The 6,183-nt window shown below is 38.8% G+C and overlaps 1 long non-coding RNA gene across 1 annotated transcript; it reads left to right on the top strand.

Moving 5' to 3' along the window:
• The first annotated feature begins 270 nt into the window (after positions 1 to 270).
• On the top strand, positions 271 to 5,475 carry LOC119617317. Its single transcript, XR_005233550.1, has 2 exons — positions 271 to 441; positions 4,588 to 5,475. It is a non-coding gene; the product is annotated as an uncharacterized LOC119617317 (long non-coding RNA).
• The last annotated feature ends 708 nt before the right edge of the window (positions 5,476 to 6,183 follow it).

Raw genomic sequence — 6,183 nt, 5'->3', positions numbered from 1 at the left:
ACCTTAAGCCATTTCAACTGTTGAAATTAACATGAATTTTTTTGTATAGCCTGAGTTCTTTTAATTAGTTTTTGAAAGTCAGGATCTGTCCATGTTATTGTTGTCATTAGTGTTTGAAAATTGAAACAAATAAAGTGGCTGTCCTTAAATGTTCACATGAACTGAACGGGTTTTTTTGTTTTTAAAGCCAGCATTCTGATCCGCACTCCATTCCAACAGGTGGCGGTGATGCACCCCAATTGTCGTTTCCAACGACGATTAAATCGAAGGAGAAGAAGAAGCATATTTTTTTTAACGTTGAAATGAAGCTAGTTTTTTTCCTGTGGTGAATGCTAAAAGTCGGTTTTGTTGGCTGAAGGACATTTTATCAGTGGTGAGGATAACACTGGTGGACATACCTGGAATTTGAGCTGTTTGTCGGAGCAGTGGATGCGGAACACGGTGAGTTGCTAAGAATTATGGGACATGGTGTTCTATGTTATGTGTTGATCGTGATACTTAACTTTAGGGGCTTGATGTTACAAAAAAATAACTCGTACTGGGAAACCCAGATATCGTGTTGAAGAGGAGGGAAAGACCTCTGTTTTGATAGGTGTTTCGTGTCTGTATGATGAAGTGCTAGCATTTTATGATCGCTTTTTGCAAAGAGAGAACGCGGAAATGAGCGATCTGTTGGTGTGATCACGTATTTCTGTGGGTCGTTTTGAATAAGCTATAAGCTGTACAGGGACAACACGGGCATTTTCTGAAAGAGCAGAAAAAGACCTTCGTTTTGATAGGTGTGTGGTGTCTGTAGGATAAATTTTCTGCATTTTATGAGCGTTTGGTTCCAAAGACACAAGCCTAAAGTAACCTCATTTCGCCAAGATCACGTAGCATTCGTCGGCTCGTTGCGAATAAACAGGGAAAACACAGACATTTTCGGGAAGATCAGAGAAAGACCTTCGTTTTGATATGTGTTTCGTGTCTGTAGGAGAGTGACTTAGCATTTTATGAGGGTTTCTTTATGAAGCTTCATAGCGGAAGCAACTCAATTTTGGCAAGGTGATGTACCATTCTGCGCCGCGTAGCGCCCTAACTATAAGCTTTACAGGGAAAACATACTACCAGAAAGAGGAGAAAAATACGAACGTTTTGATATGAAACTTAGGTGCATTTGACCCAAATCTGTGCTTATAAAAAGCGTTTCTTCACGAAGACATGAAGAGGACAAATCCAACTTTTCGAGCGGTCAGTCTGGCTTCTGGGGGTCGCTGCGAATAAACTTTAAATCATAAAAAAATAACATTGACATGGCTTGAAAGACGACAAAAATACCTACGTTTTGATATATTATGTATGTATATATGGCGAAGTATGCGGGTGCACGACAAGTTAGTTTCCAAACAGAAATTGTTTTGTTGTGAGGGCTTCACTCTATCACTCTAGGTGACGTCACTCAGAGCGTGAGCCTTCAGCTCGGCATCCAGAATGCATGTTTTTTTTAAATTTATGTTGGCATATGAACTCAAAATGGCAAGACCAGTAATGGCCTGCATTATCAGATCACACCGGTCATTTTGATATAACTTTTGTGTGGGCACGTCGTCCCGTGCGAGCTGCATTGAGGGTAACGGAAGAATAATAAATAAAAAGTCCTACTTATTGGGTGTAGAGTAATAGGTAGTGCATTTTCAAAATGCAGTCCCAATTAAATAAAAAGCTAATTAATCAATATAACGGAGCGATGATGTTAAGCTAAAACCAGAAAGGGCCAAAAAGTTGAGAGGTTCATACAAATTACAATCTAGGCTCCAAACTACTTAAAACAAAAGGCCTATGGAGAAGACTGGAGTAGATGATAGTTAACCAATTTGCAAATTGCTACTTAAGGTAGGTAGGTAGGTAGGTACATTTATTTATATAGCACTTTTCAGCACGAGGCGACTCAAAGTGCTTAAGAAACTTAAGAAACACCAGTGAGTAATAGAAGAACTGTTAGCAACAAAAGGTGCAAAACAGTGAGGAAATTTTATTCAATTTATCTCAGATTTGTATTCATTTGTTGTGAGGCAGGATAAGAGCCAAGACTGCAGTATACAGCATGCAGTACTGTTTTCAGCAATGAATACAAGAACCATCACATTTTAAAGTGCATCAACCCTCAAGTTAGCCAACTGACTTTAAAAAAAAAAAAATCAAACTTTAACCCTTCAACAAACATGTTTGGTGTTAAAGTGCTTACTTATTTCAAATATGCAGTGTGTTTAAAATGCTTTAGTGTGACGTAAGATCCTGCAGTACAAGCTAGCTTTTAATGTCTGTCATAATGGTGGTACTTGGTGAGACTAGTTATTTATCGGGCGGCTGTGGTTGAGTGGTTAGAGCCGTCATCCAATGAGAGAATTGGAGGTTCAATGCCTACATGTTAAAGTGTCCCTGGGCAGGACACTGAACCCCTCATTGCCTTTGATGTGTGCTCCATTGGTGTCTGAATGGAGTTTAAAGCACTCATTAGACTACAGAATGATTTATTCAGATTAACTTCATAGAGATGTAGTAGAGAGCTGTGTGGATGGTTAAATGAGGGCAGATTGTGTTGTAAAGCACTTTGAGTAGCTTGGTTGGCTAGAGAGGTGCTATATAAGTACAGCCCATTTACCATTTTTGAGGTGGTACTCATTCTGGAAAGTTTGAGAACCACTGATATACACTCATTATTTGTTTAAGTTGTCTCATCATATAGCTTCTTGACATGCACACTGTAGATGGTCCATGTTTCTTTACTGTATTGTAATATAGACAAAACTACTCTGTGAAGTTTACATTTCACTCTGATTGTAACATGACAATTTTCCCACACTTTATCTTCAAGATTTCAAAAGGCTGCACTAGCTCTTCCCATTCTGAGTACAATTTCCTCATCCATTCTTGTATTCTCAGACACAGTACTGCCCAGATATTTGAAGCTCTTGCACATGATGAGCAGTTCATCGTTTATCCTGATTTCTGAGGGCAGGGAAGATGTAACCATGAATTTTGGAAGTTGATGGAGGAATTTAGTTTTCTTAATGTCCATTTTCAGGCTAAAGTGGGCAGGAACTTTAACAAACTTGTCAATCAATTTTTGAATGTCTTCTGCATTGCATTGAACAATCACCACTAATAGCAATCTGACACTTCTCTGCTTTACTCAGTTAATCATCTTAAAATCTCTCGACTGGTTGTTAAACATGACATTAGCTTCCATACAATTGTGAAATGCTTTGACCAGTTTAGACCTTTGACTTGGTCAAAGCATATTTAACGACCATATTTTAAATCAAAATATTCTAAATTATTCTGTAAAACACATAATTTAATCCAATTATCAAATCCCAACACAATCCCCAGGAAAGTTCCAAATTCACAAATTATTCTTACATTCTCAGACTGCATCAAAGTAAATAATTTATATAAAGAGGGAGAATTACCATAATACTTTTATTGATCCTATTTGCATTTTTTTTGAATTCATTCTTTTTAAAAGAACAAATTGCACCTTTGTCCTGTGGTTAAGGACACTTCCCTTATTACCCGGGAAGCTTTCAAGTGCAGATTGAACTTAGTACTCTCCTGGAGAGTCACGAGGGTCTTTGCCTGGCTCAAAGGAGAAATATTTTGGGGTCCTGCATAAAGTTATTATTTGAAGTGAAAATGACTGGGTATCAGGCTTAATTACATTTCAGTTCAATTCAGTTTATCTATATAGCGTGAAGTCACAACAAAAGTCGTCTCAGGGCACTGTACTAAAACATTCACATCCATTATAAAGAGCCAGTTAGTAAAGGTTATCTGTCTAAGGAAAGACAGCAGATTGCACTGAATCTTCACTCCATCCCAGTCTCCCATCCTGAGCAGCACAATGGTGACAGTAGAAAGGAATGACTCCCTTTTAACAGGAAGAAACCTCCAGCAGAACCAGTTTCTATTGCAAGATAGACAAAGAAAAACATGGAATGAATAATCCTGACTGAAAAATAGCAGTTATTCCTCCATCTCAACCTGTTCTAGGAACATGAAAATATAGAGAATTGGCTACAACAGGAGGATTTTGTTAGTATAACTGAATCCAGAAAAAAATCAATATGATGATCAGTTATCAAATTATTACCTAAAAGAGACTTCAAGACAAGAGATCTTGTTAAATAACCCAGATTTAAAGAGTTTATGTATATATATATATATATATATATATATGTCTCTTTTAGATAAATATATATATATATATTGTTCTTAATAAAATAATTTTTATGATTTATTTTTCTAGAGCTTATTTTTAGTTTATTTAATTTCGGCCATGGGTGAGCTGACACCTATTCAAAGGGAGTTTGGGTGGGTAACAAAGGAGAAGTGACATAAACCAGGTATTTTGTCCATAGAGCGAAGCCGAAACCAGACACGGAGACTTGGAATCAGCTAAGTGATTTATTTACATGTTCAGATATTTACAGTGATGAATAATCAGGAGCAGTCTGGAAAGCAAGAAGGAGTAAGGTGAGTCTCGGTTACAGGTTTTAGTCTTGCATGAACAGACGAGTTTGTGAATAATGTTTTCTTTTCTTACAGGTTCGAGAGGCATTTGTGGCGTCAAGGAGAGGGCAAAGGTTTCCAGCAGCAATCCGGAAGGTAAGGAGTCCAGCGGTCCGGCAAAGGTAAGTTGTCCAGTCGTGATTCAGGTAAGTTCCAGTAAAGCAGTGATCGTCAAGGTGAGGCAGTAACCTGGGGCGAAGAGCACACAGCAACCAAATTAACAAAGTCTTAAGCTTAGGGTTAGAACCTACGGCTGAGATCCTAACCAGTAGGTTTGATGCTCCAGCGATGATCTGGCACCCGCCGGAGGCTTAAATGCTGGATCTGCTCATCAGGGATAATCAGATGCAGCTGGAGAAGGAAAGGTTAGTAGCGCCACCCAAGAGGCGGAGCTAACTCCAGATCCTCACAAGAAGCAGCAGAAAGGTGTGTAAGACTACAAATCTGCTTCCTGGACTGGACCCTAGGTGGTCAATAATACAATGCTCCATTAAAACTTTTAGAAAGCTGAAGACTGAGACTGCCCAGTTTGTGTTTGGGTGCTCTATCTTTTGGGTGCACCAGCCTCTGTCTGAGAGTCATGTTAGGTTTGAAATGCACTGGGAAGTCCTGTCCAATAACTGTGGGTGAAAAGCCAGGTATGTCGCACACCGAAATGACAGTCGCAGTCGTTGGATTCCAGTCAATGCACGGGGGATTTATTGACACATTTACTCTTGATCAGCTTGCCCCAAAATCCCAAAGTATCTTTGAGAAAGGGCGTATTTATACAGAAATCAATGCATGATGACTATGCATACTTCTGACCATTTACGTAACTTCTACGACACTGGGTCTAGCCCAACCCAGTGTGTTTCCTGGATTCTAAGAACCAGACAAATCCTGTGTTCCAGGAATCCTCCTGTTATCACCTCCCACTGTTCCCAAGTTCTGGCAAAACATCCGGACATAACTGGCAAATACAACCGGACATTCCTAACAAGGCCTGGTGAACTTCTGCACTATCTTCTCCTCCACATAACCAGTCATTCTGCATTGTAACAGCAATACATAATGGAATTTTCCAAGATTCCCATACACCATTTTACATTTTGAAATTTTAAGTTTTAAAATTTACTTAAGAAATTTCAAGTATGTTTACCAAGGACTACATAATTCTGTTATGCCCACACATCACATGCATATAACATAACAAGTGTAATCATTCTGTCAAATAACACCATATCATTTACATTCATTCATCCATCAATCCATCTTTTTTACACACTTTTCCATGCAGTGTCGCTGGGAGCAGATGCCTGTTTCCAACAATCTATTGCCAAGAGGCATAATAAAAACTGGACATGTCGAAAGTCTATTACAGGGCTATGTAGTGCCAATCAAGACAAGGAAGGTAGTCTGTTACTGAGGTTCTCACTGGAGCAACCTGGGGTTTGAGTGGAGGTCAATGGAAGCTTCAACTTTGGATGCTGTTGGTTAAAATATTGCTCAACAAAGTGTTAACTAAACTTAGTAAGGATGGAGAACCTACCATATTATCAATAACACCATTGCCAGGAGTGGTAGCTTTTCCTACATTAATGTCCTGAGCACATCTTACATTCATAATGCATATCTGGAGACTTTTACATA

Source organism: Kryptolebias marmoratus, linkage group LG9 (assembly GCF_001649575.2).
Source record: "Kryptolebias marmoratus isolate JLee-2015 linkage group LG9, ASM164957v2, whole genome shotgun sequence".
NCBI classification, from domain to species: Eukaryota; Metazoa; Chordata; class Actinopteri; order Cyprinodontiformes; family Rivulidae; genus Kryptolebias; species Kryptolebias marmoratus.
This window is presented reverse-complemented; position numbering and strand designations above follow the sequence as displayed.